We start from the raw sequence: 21,490 nt of genomic DNA on the forward strand, positions 1-21,490 counted from the left end.
GCAAGGACACTTCACTCTTGACTTTCCAAGCCTTCACTATGTCACAGCAGCTTTCTCAACCTGACAGTTTACTACTCCCAAGGCCCCTTCACTTGACTTTTTATCCTAGATATAAGGTTTAGCTAGGTTTATCCTAGAACATTCAATTAAAAGAAAGTGACCAGGCCAGCTACATTTTACTCCCTTTACAATCTGTACTCCTGACTCTCACTTTCTCCATCATGTCCTTATGAAGATATCTTCTCTCTCTCTCCTCTCACCCTATCACCAAAGCTTTTCAGTTTCCTTTTATGTATTGCCTCCCCACTTTCTTAAAGGAAAGAACTATTATCCTGCTTTTACTTGTATTTCCAGTACCTCGGACAGTGCCTGGAACATGCTTTTTGACTTAATGATGTGACCAAGGCTTGTTTTTCCAAGATGACCAATTCCCTTTTCTTTACCATCTTTATCTCATTTATATGACTGTGGTTACTTTCTTCCTGGTCTCCCTGATTTTAGTATTTCCAGCTTTTAATGTATAGCCCTGCAATCATCCTAAAACATTTATTTCATTTATACGTTACACCCTTTAATGGTTTACTACTTCCTACAAAATAAAGTTCAAGTGACTTAGACTAGCATTTCCATATGTGACTTTCCTACTCCAGTTAAAACTGATCTTCTTGCCATGCTCTTAATATATGTGTCTGTCGCTATGAATGTTTCTGCTCGTACTATTCCTCCTGCATTATCTTCCCCGCTCTCTGCCAACCCAAATTCTGTCTTTTAAGGTCCCTCTCAAAGCACAATACTTCTGTGAAACCTTAATATTCCTTTCCAACTTTTCACATGACTCTGGAAGTAATTTTCCATTCTTAGGGATGGCACATTACTAGTCAATTATTTTTTTATCACTAATTGTACATTTATTTGACACCATTTTCTAAATTGTTAACTACTTTTTCATATATATACATCATGCCAAATTAGATATGAAAAAGATAATGAATAATGGTTTTATTTTCCATAGTCTTTTACACACAATAATTGCTTAATTATTACCTCTATTGATTATCAGTCTACTGATTAATGATAATATTTTCATGTGAATTCACAGGCTTTTCAATAACACATTAACACACATAAGCTGAAAATATTTTCCTTTATGACTTGACTCAGAGAAAATAATTCTTGTTCAAACCTCTTTTGCTTACATTTTATCACATTCCTATTACCTCTAATATTCTCAAAATCTAATCCTTGACTTTCTAACAAATATTAAAAGAAAAAAAGACTTAAATTTTAAAATGTCATGCTAGATTATGGGTGATGATGTATTAAACTTATAATTTGATGATGATAACCCTCACATATTTAGACAAGCTAGTCTTTAAAAGGTCTGAAAAGTAAAGGGTTAACTTTTTGGAACCAAATTACCTATATTGCTAAGTGACAAGTACAGAAAAATTTAGGTCAAGAGTGAAAGAAATTTGGCAGTTGAAAATATAAATTATTATAAAAGAAAACTGAAAACATAACCAAGCATTGGCATAACAAAATGCCTGTTCTGACATTATGGTGGACCTTTATCCTCTCTTGATCTCAGTGTTCTCATCTCTAAAATTAGAGTTTTTGACTAAGTAATCTATAAGGTTCATTTCTACTCTGAAATCCTATTACTCAGATTCCTGACATTCCATCTTTCTATAAACAATATTTAGTGATTTATATGTGTTTTGAAAGTATATAGTATAGTATATTGCACTATACTGGATAATGAGTTGCCCTCAGAATCAGGTGAATCTCAGCTCAAGTCCTTCTTCAGACAGATACTAGATGTGTGCCCTTAGCAAGTTATTTAACCTCTCAGTGCCTGAGGCAATTTTCTAAAGCTATACATTGTAAAAAAGATGTTGATTCACTTTTATAGAGTATATTCCTCACTGGCAACTCTCTTCACCAATGAATTCACAGATCCAGTAAAAAAAAAAAAAAAACAATTCAATGCAATGAGTTTTAACTCACTTCACAGGATTTGAGAGCTGAAAAGAATCTCAGCTGGCATCTAGTGAAATCCATACACCAAAGGGATTACCAAGTCTTAAATTCTATCGACATAGATAGAACTCAGGTATACCTCTAGGACCATATAAAAAATTAGACTAGAACTTTTATGAATTATTGCCTTAACTGGGAGTGAGGAACTTTAGGTCTTGAGGCCACATGTGGCCCTCTAGGTCCTCAAGTGTGGCCCTTTGAATCCAAACTTCACAGAACAAATCCCCTTAATAAGAGGATTTGTTCTGTAAAACTTGGACTCAATCAAAAGGCTGCACTCAAGGACCTACAAGGTCACATGCAGCCTCAAGGCTGCAGATTCCCCACCCCTGGCCTTAACCATATGCAGTTCACTCTTTAGACATTTAACTGACATAAAGCCATTGTGAAAAACAAGGAGGCCAAAAGAACCTAGATGTGTTTCAACAATCAACCATTTTATCTCTAACAACTAATGTGAAAAACTTTAGGTAGGGAGGCATTCCGTGGTAAGGTGAAATATTATAAGCAAGTTCAGCTCAAAGAAATTTGAGATGCAATGGAATAGGAAAAAAAGGAGTTAATTAGAGAGAATAAGATTAGAACTAAGTCATATCCTTTGTATGCAAAGATGTATTTAGAAAGAGGACCATGAAAAGATCTTTTAAAACTAGAAAAAAGCTGATTCTTCTTTCATAACATGACTAATGTGTTTACACGTATAGCCTATATCAGATTGCACACTGTTCTGGGGAGGGAGCAGGGAAGGGAGCAGAGAAATTTAGAACTCAAAATGTTATAAAAGTGAATGTTAAAAATTTTAAATTAATTAATTTGAAAAAACTTTATATTTCTAAATCACATTAATTTCATCTTTATCAATAGCAACAGAATCACCACCATTCTTGTATTATATACATTCTTGTATAATATCATAATTCTTCATGTGCCACATGACCAAGTGGAAAGAATATAAATAAAACAAAGACAGAAAGAAAAGCTAGACAAGACCAAGCTTGTACAGCTGATACATGTTGAGGATGATACAAGCTATCTTTCTCCCGTGCCTGGAATGGACACCTCCACCTCTTAGAATCATAGCTCACTTCAGATCTCTAGTACCATCTGCTTCTTCTATGGAACCCTTCCTGATCCACTCAGATGAAATTACTTTTAATTTCCCGTATATTGTTTCTGTTGATAAGATCCTTGAGGGCAAATATTCCTAGCACCTTGCACTGTACCTACTACCTAAAAGACAATTAACCCTGCCCCCACAGATCAGTGTTCTATATCTCTCTTCTATGATACTCATTGACTCTATTTTCTCTTCCTTCACTTACTCCTTAACAACTTGCAGTCTTGCTTCCAAACTCATCATCCACCTAAATCTGCTCTCTCTCCAAAGTTACCAGATCTTAATCCCCAGATCCGATGATGTTTTGTCATTTCTCATGCTTTTTGACCTTTATGATTCATTGCTACTGCTAACTACCCACTTCTCCTGTACACTCTCTTTCGTGGATTTTCATTCTTATTATCTTTCTATCTGACTTGGCTCCTTGACTAGATCATCATCCATATCATGATCCCTTACTGGTATTCAACAAGAATTGATCCTGGGGTCTCTTTCTCTCTCAACATGATCTCTCTTGGTGATCCTCTCAACTCTCAAGGCATGAACTGCTGTCTGTATGCTTAAGATTCATAGATACAGATATATATATGTAATATATATAATATATACATATACATACATTTATATACACATGCGTTTCTCCATGAGCTCTACTGCTTATTAGATATTTCACAATCTGAATGTCACAAAAACATCTGAAATTCAAAATTTCCAAAACAGAATTCCATATTTTTCCTCCAATTCATCCCTCTTCTAAACTTGCCTAATATTTCCCAGTTTATCCTGCATCTTGCCCCCCCCCCCATTAGACTGTGAGATCCTTTAGAGAAAGGATTGTCTTTTTGTCTTTTTTCTATCCCTAGTACTTAGTACAGTGTTTGGCACATAGTAGGTATTTAATAAATGTTTATTGACAACTTTCTTTCAATCATATGACAGATCTTGCCATCTCCACTTCCACAATATCTCCCACAACTGACCTCTATTCTCTAACTCCTACAGCTTACCATTTTAGTTCAGGACACCACCACCTCTTGTCTAGACTATTGCAATGGTTACCTAATTGGTTTCTCTGTCTCTCCCCACTACAGATTTTTCTCCATGCAGTTGCTCAAATGATTTTCTTAAGCACCAATCTGATCATGTCAATCCCATACTCAATAAACTCCAGTGGTTCCCTATTGCCTCTAGTATAAAACAAACTTTATTTAGCCTTGTCATTCATGACCTGACCTCAGCCTTTTATCCTCATTATATATTATTCTCCTTCCCCCACTTTGGTACACGAGCAAACTGGCCTTTTCCCCATTCCTCCCACACTATGCTTCATCTCTCAACTAGGTGCTTTTGCAACTTATTTCTGGAATTCACTCTATCCTACCCTCTACCTCAGTATCCCTCTCCTCCTTCAAGATGAAGCTCATGTACCATCTTTTTTCTTTTCTTTTAAAAAATTGTATCTTTTTTATTACTCTGTACTTGACAAAAGTCATCAAACATGAGCATTTCCATATAAAATGAAGACAAAAATAGGATTATAGAAGAAATCACAAATCTTTATGGCCAATGAATTCAACATGTTATTTTATTAATTTCAAACATGTTCTAGTGTCGTCTTCTCTGAACCTCATTTTCTTCTATGAATTTTTAAATGATAAGATGAACCTCTTTTCTTTTTTTTTGTATTCCTACTGTTATTTTCTCTTTCCCTCTCTTGTGCCGGTCAAGTTTTTAAAATCCTCCCCTGTAACAAATAAGCATAGTGAAGAAAAGAAAAAGCCACATATATTAGTCATATCTATAAATGTACATCCAAATGTGTCCTTTTAATCTCCCACCTCTTCATCAGATCAAGTACAGCCTTCTCCATGAAACCTTTCCTGATTCCCCCCAACTCCTAGTGTCATTGTCCCTTAACTACCTCATATTTATTGTTCATATACTTACATTTGCACCTTTTGTCTCTCCTGAGGCAATATAAGCTTCTTAAGAGTACATTTTTTTTCACTCTTTGTGTTTGTATTCTTGGTGCCTAGTATAGGGTCTAGAGCCTGGCTGGTACTTAATAAATGATTGTTAACATTGGTTGGTTGATAGATTATAGAAATATTTTAAAGAAAGGATGTATCAAAAAAGTGGGGGAAAAGTCATGAATGTTATCACCAAAAAAAAAAAATGTTAACAAAGGTTCATTAATCACTACCAAAAGATATGTCTGTTTTCTCACCTCCTCAAAATCTTTATGAGAATTACTTTCACATATACCAAGAGCATTATTACTGAAGATATAAGAAGAGAATGTGAAGTTATTTACAAACATAATCATATAGGCTTTACAGTCATACAATTGAGTGCAGAGGATGCAAGGTCCCATCGTCCTTATTGTTTGTTGACCTTAAAAAACATTTGATTCTATAAAGCAAAATGTAGCCTTAAAGGCTCTCTTCCAACAAGGTGCTTCCTATGTAGATGCTAACATTATACAATATTACTTGATAAAAACCATAGCATAAAAATCTTTGTTCAATACTCTTATTAGAAATATTAAAGGAAACATCAAGTAGAGAGACCGATGATTATCAGAGGTTATCTCCCATTCCAACTAAGAGTGTTCAGCAGCAATCAGAAAGAAGAGGGATTCCCAATGAATGTTGAGTTCCTGCTGATTATCTTGTTTGCAGATGCCATTGTGTTGATTGCATTAAGCCCTGGAACATTATAAACCCTCCTAACAGAGATTTACAACCAGAGATTTCCACCTAATCCACACAGGAAAAACAAGTGGATGCCTATTGTCCACATTATGATGTTCACTGATCTGGTCCATAAGTACATATAACTTGGACAGATGCTATAGATGGATAGTTTTCAGGAACCATAGTTAAAGAGAAAGAGAGAGTAGATTGTTTTGCATTTGAAAAATTGTGCAATGATTGCCATGACACAAAGGCCCACCTCAACACTACTACACTTATACTTATGCTATATGACTACACATCATAGATCACCATAATCTCTGAAGAATCAAAACTATGAGCCAACTAAAGGGCAAGGGAGAGAGGCGTAGTGTGTGTAAAAGATTATTAAATCTTATAATATGAGGTCCAGTTTAGAAACTTTGATCTAAAAGCCTAGGCAAACTCTGTCTTCAGAAGCTAGCTATAGAACTGTTACTATTTCATAGGTCAATTTCCTTAACCTTCTGGTTGTGATAAAAATCTGCTAGGAAACATCAAATAGTAGAGTCAGGGGTAGTGATGTAAAGATTGGGAAAAAATTAACAGGAAAATTTTCCTGATGCCCTTGACCTTAATAATGTAAGACTTCAGATAATTCATTGGTAAGGAAGAATGAGAAACATAATAATACTAACATTTAATAGCACAACAGCATTTTCCTCATAAATACTCATAATTTAATAAGAATACATATGGGCCAGGTATGAATAATTGGTTCTAATAGTACAATGGTATTGGCATCAAATAGATATCAGCCACCAAACAAAATTTTAGCACCTAACCTAATCACCACTCTCCAAGGTAGTGAGAAATCAAAATTTCACATTAGGAGTAGAATCTTTTCCTATCAATTTTTGTGGAACACATGACAAATCACTTGCCTTCTCTGATCTTCTACTGTAAAACAAGAGGGAATAATAAATTAGAAAATTCCAGAGTATTGGCACATTATTAATATATTTTGGAATAAAATGTACATTGAGCTTCTTAGGAATAGATAGGATATCTAAGCTTTCAACAGAACACCTTTAAATACATTATATATAAGCTAATATTATAGAGGGACTTCCCCTCCAGTCTACTCTACCTGGAGCTCTTCCCAACCTACCTTTAGTCATGGACCCTGGGTAAGGAAAGACAGCTCTTTCATTCTGGGACCCTCAACACTTCTACGACTATTTTAAAAGTAAATAGTGCCACTAAAAATCATAAAAAATTATTTTTGTCTCTAAAGCTGTTAATGTAGCATATTTGTAATACAATAAATTCTTTCACCGATAATGATCATTTCTAGACATATGTTGTGACACTTAAAAACAGAAGTGAAAAATAAACTTTAGATAATTTCTGGAAAAATGTGCTTAAATGTTATTTAAAGATACTAGTCCTGTTGCATAATGCTGAATTGCTTATTTTCATTCCAGTCAGGATTTCATCAGTCACCATATTATTAATCGATCTTCTCCAGTTTTCATTGCAGAAAATTTGATCTGCCTCTTCCCTGTATATTTTCAGATTGCTTCAGAAGGCCAAGGCAGCCCTTTTTACCAGGGACTGGACTGGGCATGTGTGAGTTATCCATAGCTCTGTGCTGTATATGCATTTACATCTATGCAAACACTGAAATTCGGACCAATAAATGGAGAAGAGGATATTGGGTTTGTCCTCCCCACCCCCACACCTCCCAAGCATTTGTGTGCAAGAACTCCCAGAACTGGATGTCATAAATCCCTGGAGAATGACTCAGAGTATGTTTTCCCGGCAACCTGGGGGGGGGGGGGGTGCCTACTGCTTGAAGCAATCTGACAGCAACAGTAATGGCCACAGGGTCAATCTGTACAACAGTCATCTGAGAGTCTGCCAAAGGCCTCTTTGCCCAACAAATCATCATTGGTTTACTCTTCCGGAATCCCCATGGTCAAACACTTCTGTCTTGGAACCCTGTGGAAAGTGGGTTCCTAATGGGCAGCAGCAGACAAGGAGGAAAAGGGTAGCGGTAAGATGATCCATCTGCTCCCTCCTCCCTGCTGTCTGCTGCAAACACCTGAGAAGGACCAGCCTCCTCTGAATAACGATGTGATTGATCCGAAATACCTATTTAGTCAATGCACATGCTTTAAAAAAAAAATCTAAATGGGGCTGACTTGTGTGCGTGTCTGGGGAAGAAACAAGCTCTGGACCCTGGTACCACACCCAATTTTTTCCAGCAAATAGCTGAATTTAGGAAAAGAGGTGGCAATGGGAGGGGAACCTCTTTCTCGGTCTCTCCTCCTCCCTCTGGGGTAAATCATCTTTCATTTTGGAAAACAGAGTAAAGAGGAGAGGAAATTTGTCAGATGGAAGATGACCAGCTGTGTCCCTGTCACTGACACTTCTGCTAATCCCCGTTCCTCTCCAGCCCAGGTTGGCATAGATCTGCCAGACAAATCACAGGCATCTGATGCTGCTGCATCCGAGAGGAAAGTTGACTCCATACAAGGGCTTCAGGTTTATTCCCGTCTCCTGAGGGTACTTAGTGCCCTTCTCTGTCCTTATTTCCACATGCTCCAATATCTCCCTTACTCCTCTCAGTTTCCTCAAGCAATCCATACTTAGGCATTTTTTTTTAATAAAACCTAATAATGCAACCTAATCGGGTTTATGGATATTTTATTAATTGGGGGAGGGGCAATGAGGGAGGATTGGAAAAGAAATGATTTCAGGAAAATACGCATTATTTAGCATATCAGCACAGAAGAAGAAAAAAAAATATTTGATTCTTACCTGCACCCTGGGCGTCCTTTCTGCAGCACAACTGGGATGTAGTCTACAGGTTCTTCACTTCCGCCGCAAACCCCTAGTAGAGAGCATCCTCCACACCAAACCTCACCCCAGTCCCTCCCTCTGCGATCGCCTTCGGGCGATGCTTGCTTAGCTACTTGACTGCATAAACCCGACCTTTCCAAACAGTTATTGGGGGCCGCAGGGTGAGCAGGGCGGTGGCCAGGGAGAAGCCGCTTTCTCTGATTGGACGTGGAAGATATCACTCGAATCCCCGACTGGGGTTTACATGGGCGGGGGAGTAGGGAAAATGCCCTAGAGTCTGCAGTCGGGGCTCAGAAATCCGTTCCTGCTGCCACTGGCGCTTCTGAATCCAGGAATCCTAGAAGGAAAAGGAAATCTGCCTTGAAGGCTTGTTTGAATCCCCGGGTAGGAGGAGGAGGGAGGGGCTCGTCAGAACCACCATCTTCAGTTCCCTCTGCAGAGAACATCTGAGCTATATGATTTCACGCACACACACACACACACAACTTCAGCAGAACAGTAGAAGCTCAGTTTAAAAAACAAAAGCAACACTTAACTGATCATTTTTAAGTGTACATGAGATATTTTTTTCTGTTGCAAAATTTTCATTTTGACTTAAATATTATAACCGGAAACCAACGTATGAACAAAAAGTGGACTTCTTTAACCTGTGTGGAAGAAACTCTTGAAAATTAATTACACTAAAATAGTGGTTTCTAATTTTTTTTTTTAATTCTTCACCCCATCAGTAAAAATTGAGCATGTATGTTTATTGGGGAAGGCAAAACAGAGTCTGCACCTTTTCACTTTACTGGCTATTTGTCATATACCCCTACTTGTGATGTTTGTATATATTGTATATACAATTTTACAAATTTTATGTATACATATATGTATGTCTATGTATGTATAATATGTGTGTATAATGTGCAGCTAAAAGCAGTTAGGCAGTGCAATGAATGGAGCTCTGGGCCTGGAGTCAGGAAGATTTAAGTTCCAATTCCACCTCAAACACATACTAGCTGTGTGATCCTGGGCAAGTCACTTAACCCTGTTTGCCTCAGTTTCCTCATCTGTAAAACGATCTGGAGAACAAAATGGCCAACCACTCCAGTATCTTTGCCAAGGAAACCCCAAATGGGGTCATGAAGAGTTGGACACAACTGAAACAAGACAAGCAAAATATTTATATGCATGTACCTGTGTGTACATGCAAATACATGGATAACTATACATATATTTTCATTAAAAAGAAAAGACTGGAGAAATACTAAGAAACAAACTGTCAACGTTGTGGAAGATCAATTTGCAAAACTTCAGGGGAAATGTTAAGGAAAATATTTTATAATTTTCTATGTACTTTGCCTTCTATTTTACCAAAATTGCTCTCAACTTCATTACGAGAGAAATTAATATTCAAATTCCAATTAATTAGAATGCTACAATAAATGAATATTGATAAAAATTGAAAAATACAATTCTCTTGACTAATGAATTGCAAAGTATTAACTCTCTCCAGATTCTGAAAAGTAAGTAAACAGAAAAAAGAAGAGAGCAGGTGTGATTTAGTTCAGGAAAATGCTTTGATTTGATCTTTGTAGACAACATAACAGACCTTGATTGTAAATTGAGTAATCCAGGGTTTTTGCAAGCTGCTTACTAAGGTTGAGGGGGCTCAAAACCTCATTCCTGTGCTTCACTAGGAACATCAACCAGGGGTGGGGAACCTGTGGCCTTAAGGCCACATGTGTCCCTCTAGTCCTCAAGTGCAACCCTTTGACTGAATACAAATTTCACAGAAGTTCTATTATTCAGGCAACAACTAAGCCTCTTAGATTTTCATGAATTGTGTAGTAGGGGTGAGGAACCGCTACCTTGAGGTCACATATGGCCCTCTAGGTCCTTAAGTGCAACCCTTTGACTGAACCCAAATTTCACAGATGTTGTAAAGCGTTTTCCTCCTAAAATAACATGAGAAGGATTGGGGTTGGGGTTAGGGTTAGGTTTAGGGGTAGGGTTAGGGTTAGGGTTAGGGTTAGGGTTAGGGTTAGGGTTAAGGATAGGGTTAGGGTTAGGGTTAGGATTGGGGTTGGGGTCAGGGTTAGGGTTAGGGGTAGGGTTAGGGTTAGGGTTAGGGTTAGTGTTAGGTTTAGGGTTAGGGTTAGGGTTAGGGTTAAGTATAGGGTTAGGGTTAGGCTTAGGGTTAGGATTAGGGGTAGGGTTAGGGTTAGGGTTAGGGTCAGGGTTAGGGTTAGGGTAAGAGTTAGGGTTAGGGTTAGGGTTATGGTAAGGATTAGGGTTAGGGTTAGTGTTAGGGTAAGGGTTAGGGTTAGGGAAAGACTCAACCACAAGAGATGGAGATTTGGTTTGAATGAAGTACAAACACTTCCAGGCCTACTCCTTGGAATCAACAAACAACAATCCCTTGGAGCAGCTGGGTTGGGAGGAACTTTCACCTCAGGGACAGTGTGCAGGTCTGACTTCTGAGCAGGAGATTGAAGGACTTTCCACTGTTGAGGCATGCCAAGCACAGCTATACTGACCTTACACAGTCAGTCCTGGGCTGTGGCTGTGGGGGAGAAGAAGCTAGTACGTGCCTGGTGAGTGTGGTAGCAAAGACACAGTGACCCTTTTGGCTGTGAACAGGCACACACACACACACACACACACACACACATATACACATACACACATTCCTTCAATGGTCTTGAAAACCACAACATTCTTATTTCTCTCTTTCCAGATCTCTAAAACTCTTTATTCATACTACACAACTTGCCTTTGTTCCCTCCTAACCTACCTTTCAACCATATCCCAGACTATATTCATTCCACTGAATATTTCCTTTATACTTTTAACATGTATTGTTGTTTAACAAACCCAATGACTTATTCCTGGTTTCAATTACAGGGCAGAGAGTACAGCTATAAGTTTGTAGCCACTTGACAGGCCACAGGGAGCAAGAGCATTTGTGGGACAATGTGGCAGGAGGCCCTAGCTGTGACTTAGGGGTATAGAGGAGTGCCTAAGGCTGGGTCCCTCAAAAAAACAACAGTAAGAAGGACCTGAGACTTGGGGCATCATTCTTCACATCTTATGACTAGAACTTGATTATAATAACAACCTACTAAAATGAAATAAAACCAAATAAACATAAAAATGAGTAAGCAAAGGAGAAAGAACCTAACTATAGATAATTACTATGGGGATAGAGATCTGTTTTCATATTCAGAGGAAGAGAGTGAAGCTAAAAAAAAAGCCACTCCTTTTTCAATGAGAAATGTAAAATGGTCCCAAACCCCCCAAAAAAATTCTTGGAAGAACTTAAAAAGGATTTTAAAAATCAAGTAAGAGAGATAGAGGAAAAAAATAGAAAAAAAAATAAGGACAATCCAAGAAAATCAAGAACATTATGAAAAGAAAATCAAACAACTAGAAATAGAGAATCAAAAAGTTAAAGAAGAAAATAGTTCCTTGAAAAGTAGAATTGGGCCGGGAGAAGCTAATGATGCTTTAAGATACCAAAAAATAATAAAAGAAAATCAGAAGAATGAAAAATAGAAGAGAAAATGAAACGTCATCAGAAAAATAGCTGATTGGGAGAACATTGAGGAAAGACAATATAACAATAGTTAGAGTAACTGAAAGGAACGATCAAAAAAAAATCTTGATACAATATTATGAGAGATTATAAAGGATAACTGCCCTGAAGTTCAAGGACAAGAAGACAAAGCAGAAATAAAACAAAATATCCACCAATTACCACCTAAAAAAGATCCCAGGAGGAAAACTTACAGTAATATCATAGCCAAGTTTCAAAGCTCACAGGTTAAGGAGAAAATATCACAAGTAACAAGAAAAAAATTTTAAATATCATGAAGCTATGATAAAGATTACATATGATCTAGCAGCTACTATTTTGAAAGATAGTAGGTCATGGAATATTATATTTCATAGAGCAAAAGAGCTGGGGCTGCAGCCAAGGGTAACTTACTAGCAAAACTAAATCTAATCCTAAATGGAAAAAAAAGGACATTTAACAAACTTAAGGACTTTTGGGTATTTGTGACAGAAATAACAGAACTTAATAGAAAATTCAGTAAGTAAGATCCAGGAGAAATATAAAGTAAACATTGAAGACCAATTATAAGAGATTCAATAAGGTCAAATTGTTTACTTCTTATATGTGAAAATGTTATCAGTACTCTTATGATAATGTAACAGCAAGCACCCCAACATACACGGGGGGGGGGGGTTGCTATCACAGGTTCTTTGATCTGCTTCTCTAAAAGGAAAGTCAAATAGTTTAAGAAACACTTTAATCAAATACATGTATCATTCAGTTAGTTCAGGGGAAAAAGTCAGCACCCTGAACTTCAGAGAAATCAAAGATTAACAGACATGGCTTCCTCTGCCTGCCCATAATCAATACATACATCACAATTCTACAGGTCCAACTGTCTGACCAGAGAGGGAAGCACCAACATCTGAGTTTTGAAAACAGGTAGCGGGGATTCCTTAGCAGTTTCCCAGAGTCCTCATCTGACCAAACAAACACTTCATCAGTAAGCCCCAAAATAAAACTCGCACCTCAGAGTCTTTATACACTTTTTAGAGCCAAAGGGCATCACATCCCTTGAAAACCAGTGCCTCATTAACAAAAAGTGTGGCCCTTCCTACAAATCTTTCCAGGCCCACAGTCTTCCCACAATGGATGGGAAAGATCCTCCTTAACCACAGTATTCAGAGGCACTTTTAGTAAAACAAAAACAGCAAAAGCCTCTACTTTGCTTGGCCTCACATATAGTCATCATTATTTGGGTAGTTTGAAAGAAAGGTTTGGGTTGAGCTGTGTATGATGGAGTGATTCTTCAAAACAAACTGGTTAGGGAGAGATAAAAAGGAATAATTATGTCAAACAAATGAGGCATGAAAGGAAGAACTGATACAGAAGAAGCAAGTGGTGGGGAGGGCAGGTAATACTGGAAACTTACTCTCATCAGGAATGAGTAAAAGAGGGAAACTTACATATATATGTATACATATATATATATATATATATATATATATACACATATACATATGTGTGTGTATGTAAAAGTCCTCTAAATTCACAAAGAAATAACAGGACAAGAGAATAGGGTGGGGGAAAGGGATAATGGAGGGACTCTTATAGGGGTGGATAGGTTAAGGAATAGGAGGGCAAGGTAACAGGTTAAATTAGAGGAGTGAGGAGGTATAGGGTAAACAGCATGATAAGGATAGTGAGGAAAAATAGGAAGGAAGAAATTAAACAATTATAGCATAGAATGTGAATGGGATGAATTTACCCATAAAATGGAAATAGGTAGCAGACTGAAAATCTGAATTTAACAATATGTTTCTTTCAGGAAACACAATAAAAATGACAGATACACACAAAGATAAAATAAAGAACTGGAGTAGAATTTATTATGTAAAAAAAGCAGGGGTAGTAATAATGATCTCAGACAACATTAAAGCTAAAATAGATTTAATTAAAAGAGAAAAAGAAGGATACTACATTATATGTCACCAATTTTATTCAGTACTGTTTTAGATCATTTAAAATAACTAGACAGTATCAAATACCTGCCAAAGCAGGAACAAAATGAACATAAACATAAAACACTTTTTATACAAATAAAGTAAGATTTAAATAATTGAAGTAATATTTATTGTTTGTGGGTAGGGAAAGCCAATATAATTTTTTAATGACAATGTTACCTAGATAATCTATTTATTCAATTCCATCCCTATTAAATTACTAAAAAATTAACTTACTGAGTTAGAAAAAATAGTAACAAAGCTCATTTGAAAAAACTAAAGGTCAGGAATTTCAAAGAAACCAGGGGGAAAAGATGTAAAGGAAGGAGATTCAGCAGTATCAGACTTTAAATTATTTTACAAGGTGAGAACATTGTTGAAGTGTAAAATGGATAATTTTGATTACTTTAAATTAAAAATGTATTATATAAATAAAACCAGTGTAGACAAGAATAAAAGTATGCAGAAAATTGGGAAGAAACTTTCATAGACAGTCTCTCAGACTGGATGTGATTATGTTGGAACACGGTTGTGGTATAGGAAATGATGAGCTAATTGATTTAGAAAAACATGAAAAGACTTGGACCTATGAAGGAAGATGCTATCCATCTCCACAGAAAGAGATGAGGTGGAAATATACATAGTTTTTACACATGAGTGTATAGGAATTTTACATATATGTATATGTCTGTCTATGTATATGTGTATGTATTTGTGTGTGTATCTATATCTACAGATAGATAGATATAGATATATTTACACACACAAACACATTTGTGTATGTGTTTAACTGTAACCTTCCACATCAGGGGGAGAGGATGCAGGGAGAATAAAGTAAAAAGTACACAGCAGAAGACAAAAAAAAAACCTAGAAGGATGCAAAGGAAAGCTGGGTAGCTTTGAAAATAAGGTGTAATTTTTATTATATAGGTTTCTTGAAACAGAAATTTATTGTTCTATATTGAATCCTTTCATTTTCTGCTGTGTACATGGCAATGTTTTTTTTTCTTTTCTCATGTTGTATTTCAGTTTAAAATGAATACAAAATTTACCAAGAAAAGAATGTTAAAAACTGTTTTCACAGGTAATTGGGAGAAAATAAAGTATTAAATCCAAATCTACACAGAATAAATAGATTTGAAAAAATAAAGTAATGAACTATTTTGCAAGTGATTTTAACAGAAAAGGTAATTTCTACATCAGTGAAGCAGATCTGTTAGCCTGACAATTTCAGAATGCCTAAGAGAAGTTTCCAGAGTACCAGACGACTGAATTAGGAAATGCTCTTAGAAACCAGATAGTTATGAGATCTTGGAATCCTAAAATGTGGTAGACTGATGTAACTGACAGTGAGATTAAGCTACTGAGAAGACTGTTTACCCTTCCCTTTCAGTTCTTTCCCATCATTCTTTGTAAGGCCTATTTACCCAAGGGGACTACCCCCAAGCAACTCCAGTCAATGTATCTATCAATCTTTCTCCCCTTTTCCTTGCCATTATTTCCCATAATGCTAAAACACCTAAGCTGAAGGTAAATATGAAAAAAAAAAGAACCCACAACAACCTTGATGAAGTGTTTGTAATACCATTTAATGATTCATTGAGGAGACTGCATCTCTCAGTCTCTCAGTGAACTAAAGGAGAGAATGAAAGAAAGAAATACTATACCATTGTGATACTAATTATTAATTTGTGATCCATCCTTTTCCTCCTATTTTTCTTCAGACTTCCCTGTTGAAAAGCCCAGTCTCTGAAAGGCATGACTGAATGATAAGACTACTCCTAATCCCCAAAGCACATGGTAATTACACTCTTTGAAATTCATTTAAGGAAGTTAAAAACAACTTTGAATGTTACAGGCAGATTTATTATTACATAGTGAAGAGAGGCAGGAAACAGGTTTGTATAGGGATTTTTTTTCTCTTTTCCTTTTCCCCAAGCATGGTGGAGAGGAGCCTGTGGTAATAGCACTTTTAAGTATTTGGTGACTGATTGAAGGCTGATGACTAACCTTAGGTATTTTATCAGAGGCTCTAGAGGAACTCTTAAGTGGACATTCTATGAATATTTAATAATTATTTCCTGTGTATTTTATATATTGCTACATATTTCTGTGTACAGCTACATGGTACGGTGGATAAAGTGTTGGACCTGGAGTCAGGAAGACTCATCTTCCTGTATTCAAACCTGGCTTCAGACACTTACTAGCTGTATGACCCTGGGCCAGTCAGTTAATCCTGTTTGCCTGAGTTCCTCATCTGTAAAATGAGCTGGAGAAGGAAATGGCAAACCACTCTAGTATCTTTGCCAAGAAAACCCCAAAAGAGGTCATGAAGGGTCAAACATAACTGAACAACAATAATCATTTTAAGGAAAGTTCCATTTTTCCTATGTTTCTAGTGTTTAAAAAACAAACAAACCCAGAATGATTGTTATGTTTTGCCAGAAGTTTTTTCTGCACCTGTTGGAATAATTGTGTTATTTTTGTTGATTTTGTTATTAATATGGTAAATTGTGCTTATAATTTTCCTAGTATTGAAACAGCCCTGCATTCTTGGCATAAATCCTTCTTGACCATAATATTTAATCTTTATGATATATTGCTTTAGTCTAATTGCTAATATTTTATTTTAAAATTTTACATGAATATTCATTAGAGAAATTGATCTATTGTTTTCTTTCTCTCTTTTGACTCTCCCTGATATCAAAACCATACTCATGTCATGGAAGCAATTTGATGGGATCCCTTTTATCCTATTACTTCAAACAGTTTATGTAGTATTAGTTTTAATTGTTCTTTAAATATTTGGTAAGACATACTATTCCCATCATAGTAAGGCACCTAAGCCTCATAGTAAAAATTATGAAGAGTCATACCAGTTATTGAGGAATCTGTGTCTCTCAGTGATTCAAAGGGGGGAATGAGAAATAAATGTTATACTACTATATTAATAACTAATTATTAATTAGAGATCCATTCTTTTCCTTCTATTTTTGTTAAGATTCCACTCCTAGGGATCTTAGATCTAAGAGTGATGTTTCACTCCTAGAAACACCAGTCATGCCTGAAGGGCATGAATAAGTGATATGATTACTCCTATCCCTCAAGGCACCTGCTCATTAACTAGCCTTTCTGGGATCCCAACTAACTAGGAAACCAGATTTATGTTTAGAGTATAAACAGAACCACTCTGGGTGAGTTCTCCCCCTGTGAGAAAGAACTCCAGTCCTTGGTCCTTTTCATTAGAGTTTAGGGCAACCCAACTCATGAAGGAGAAAACTAGCCAGAGAGGATTAAATGAAATGGCTTCCCCTCCCCAGATTTCTCAACCCTGCTAAGTCTCATAATCAAGCAAAATTCTCAGCAGGAGGAACTGAAGATTTTCTAGCCCATCTTCCCATTAAATGTTCACCAATTAAATGTTCACCAACCAATCAAGTTTCACTTATTAGGAACTCAACGCTATCAGAAGGAATACATCTGAGTTAAGGTGTTTCAGGGTTTCCCTTGACATTGTTGGTTACCAAGAGAAATCAGTGACCATCAATTTATTGATTATTGGGTAGCCTAATTAATATGGTGATTATTAATACCTGGAAATTTGCCTCTTGGGCTTTTATTCAAGGCAATTATTATTGTCTTCTATATTTACACCATTAACTCTCCTCTCCTTTACTCAACTTTGGATACCTCTCCTCAAGTACCTGGAAGAAATGATTACACAATAACAAAATAGGCCAAAATGAACTGATTTTCTTTAACATGCATTCCTTTTCTCTTTCTTATTCCACATATCATTTCCCCATTCCTAAGCTTTTAAAAATGAGTCCACAACATACTGTTATAGGGAGATAGCAACATTAGTCTTTCTATTAAGATTTAAAGTTATACTTAATTAGTCTGGTAAGCTACAGGGACCATAGGAACCCACTGTAAGAAAGTCAAAATGAATTCAACTGAACCACCAGCAGTTTTGCATCACTTCCACTGACTTAGCTTTTACACATACAATAAAAAAGGCAAGTTGGCACACGTACACATATCGACATGTATAGCATCAGCACCATATTGTGGGTATTATGATACTTGAAAGAGAAATTTCTATTACTAAAATACTGAATGTGGGAAACAGGAATTAAGTTTTATTTCCACACTTCTGGTTGGGGGGGGGGGGGTGACGAGAAAACTACTGCACAAGCTCAATAAGTTGTTTGAGAGAAAGTCTATCAGAGGAGAACTTGAAGTCACATGGCCAGGGGAGAGTTGGGCAAGTAGAAACTAATAACTCTATGAGACATCAAGAATCAGTCAAATAAAATCTAAAGAATGAAAAGATAGAAGAAAATGTAAAATATCTAATTGGAAAAACAACTGGCCTGGAAAATAGATCTAAGACAGAAAATTTAAAAATTTCTGGCCTGTCAGAAAGCCACCATGAAAACAAGAGTCTGGACAATATCTTCCAAGAAATCATCAAGAAAAACTCTCCAGAAGTGCTCAATCCACAGGGCAAAATAGTCATCGAAAGAATCCACTGTTTACTTCCCAAAAGGGATCCCAAACTAAAAACACCAAGAAATATTAGTGCAAATTCCAGAACTATCAAGTGAAGGAGAAAACACTACAGGCAGCCAGAAAGAGCCATTCAAATATCGAGGAGCCACAGTTAGAATCACACAGGACCTTGCAGCTTCTACATTAAAAGATCAAAGGAATTGGAATATGATATTCCATAAGGCAAAGGAGCTGGGATTACAACCAAGGATCAATTACCCAGCAGAGTTCAGCATAACATTTCAGGCAAGGAGATTCAATGAAATAAGGGATTTCTAGACTTTCCTGACAAAGACCAGAACTCATTAGAAAATTCGATCTTCAAACACAGGTCTCAAGAGAGGCATGAAAAGGTAAAGAGGGAAAAGAAAAACATTACTCAATTTGGGCAAACTGTTTACCTCCCTATAAGGGAAGATGATGCTCATTAATCTTGAGAATTGTACATCTATTATGAAATATAAAAGAGATATACAAAGATAGAGGGAATGGCTATAAAGTAAAGGATGTGTTGACAAAAATGTGATTCAAATATGAAAAGGGATTGTAACAGCAGATATGAAAAGGAGGAAGCAGAAAATGATAAATTACATCACAGGAAGAAGTACAAAATTATATTACAGTAGAGGGAAAGAGGGGAGGGAGAGGAGTATTGTTTGAGAGGTACTCTCATCTGATTAGTTTCAAGGAGAGAACAATAAACTTAATTAAGTATATAAATCTAACTAGCTCTATAGGCAGTAGGAGGGGAAGGGGAAGAAAGGGGAGGAGAATCTAAAAGGGAGAGAAGTAGTAAGCGTAAAGGGGAGTAAAAGGGAGGAGCCCTGAAAGAAGAAAGGGAAAACTGCGGGAGGTGGTGGTCACAAGTGGAAACTCTATTGAGGAGGAGAAGGGAGACAGGAGAACTGAACGCACAAACAGTGGGAAAGAGGATGGAGGGAAAGACACAGATTGTAATCATAACTGTGAATGTGAATGAAATGAACTCTCCCATAAAACGGAGATGGATACCAAAATGGATTAAAAGTCATAATCCAACAATATGTTGTTTAGAAGAAACATATTTGAAACAGGGGGATACACACAGGATAAAGGCAAAAGGTTGAAGCAGATTATATTGTGCTTCATCTAATGTAAGAAAAGCAGGGGTAGCAATCTTAATTTCAGAAAAAGCAAAAGCAGAAATAGATTTAATCAAAAGAGATAAGGAAGGAAACTGTATCCTGCTAAAAGACACTATAGACAATGAAGCAATATCGTTACTAAACATGTATGCTCCAAGTGGTATAGCATCCAGATTCTTAGAGGAGAGGTTGAGGGAACTGCAGGAAGAAATAGACAGCAAAACTATACTAGCTCCTCTCTGAACTTGATAAATTTAACCTTAAAATAAACAAGAAAAAAGTTAATAAGGTGAACAAAACTCTGGATAAGGCATATATGATAGATCTCTGGAGAAAATTGAATGGGAGTAGAAAGGAATATACCTTTTTCACAGCAGTATATGGCACATATACAGAAATTGACCATGTTCTGGGGAATAAAAACCTCAGAATCCAGTGCAGAAAGGCAGAGATAGTTAATGCATCCTTCTCAGATCATAATGCAATAAAAATTATGTGTAATAAAAGGCCATGGAAAGATAAACCAAAAATTAATTGGAAACTAAATAATTTAATCCTAAAGAAGGAGTGGGTTAAACAGCAAATCATAGAAACAATCAACAACTTCATTCCAGAGAATGACAATAATGAAACAACCTACCAAATCTTGTGGGATACTGCAAAAGCAGTTCTTAAGGGTAGTTTTCTATCTCCGAATGCCTAACATGAATAAAATAGACAAAGAGGAGATCAGTGGCTTGGGCATGCAGCTGAAAAAGCTAGAAAAAGAACAAATTGAAAATCTCCAAGTAAATACCAAATTAAAAATACTGAAAACCAAAGGAGAGATTGATAAAATTGAAATTAAGAAATCTATTGAACTAACAAATGAAACTAATAGTTAGTTTTATGAAAAAATAAAATAAAATTGATAAACCTTTGGTCAATTTGATTTAAAAAAAAGAAAGAAAACCAAATTACCAATATCAAAAATGAAAGGGATGAACTCACCTCTAACGAGGAGGAAATTAAAACAATAATTAGAAATTACTTTGCCCAACATTACGTCCATGAATTCGACAATCTAAATGAGATGGATGAGTACTTAAAAAAATACAAATTGCCCAGATTAACATAAAAGGAAGTTGAATACTTAAACAACTCCATCTCAGAGAAAGAACTTAAATAAGCCATCAATGAACTCCCTAGGAAAAAATCTCCAGGGCTGGATGGATTTACAAGTGAAGTCATTTAAAGAACAGTTAATTCCAATACTTCATAGACTGTTTGGAAAAATTGGGGAAGAAGGACTCCTCCCAAATTCTTTTTATAATACAAATATGGTTTTGATGCCTAAATCAGGAAAAAACAAAACAGAGAAAAAAATTATAGACCAATTTCTCTAATGAATATGCAAAAATTTTAAATAAGATTTTAACAAAAAGAATACAGCAACTTATCATGAGAATAATATATTATGATCAGGTAGTATTCATACCAGGAATGCAGGGCTGGTTCAGGGAAAACTATTAGCATTATTGATCGTATCAACAACAAAACTAACAGAAACCACATCATTATCTCAATGG

The 21,490-nt window shown here is 36.2% G+C and overlaps 1 protein-coding gene across 3 annotated transcripts in view; it reads right to left on the minus strand.

The window, feature by feature from the left end:
• CNTN1 (contactin 1) overlaps positions 1-9,033 on the minus strand; it is a 284,489-nt gene extending 275,456 nt beyond the window's left edge. For 2 of the 3 annotated variants that reach the window (XM_072654328.1, XM_072654329.1), the window contains exon 1: positions 8,659-9,033. The gene's annotated coding sequence lies outside the window, so the exon portion shown is untranslated. The remainder of the gene's footprint in view (positions 1-8,658) is intronic. The other variant, XM_072654330.1, reaches the window with a different exon arrangement.
• Between the last annotated feature and the right edge of the window lie 12,457 nt (positions 9,034-21,490).

This window comes from Notamacropus eugenii, chromosome 3 (genome assembly GCF_028372415.1).
Source record: "Notamacropus eugenii isolate mMacEug1 chromosome 3, mMacEug1.pri_v2, whole genome shotgun sequence".
In the NCBI taxonomy this organism is placed as follows: domain Eukaryota; kingdom Metazoa; phylum Chordata; class Mammalia; order Diprotodontia; family Macropodidae; genus Notamacropus; species Notamacropus eugenii.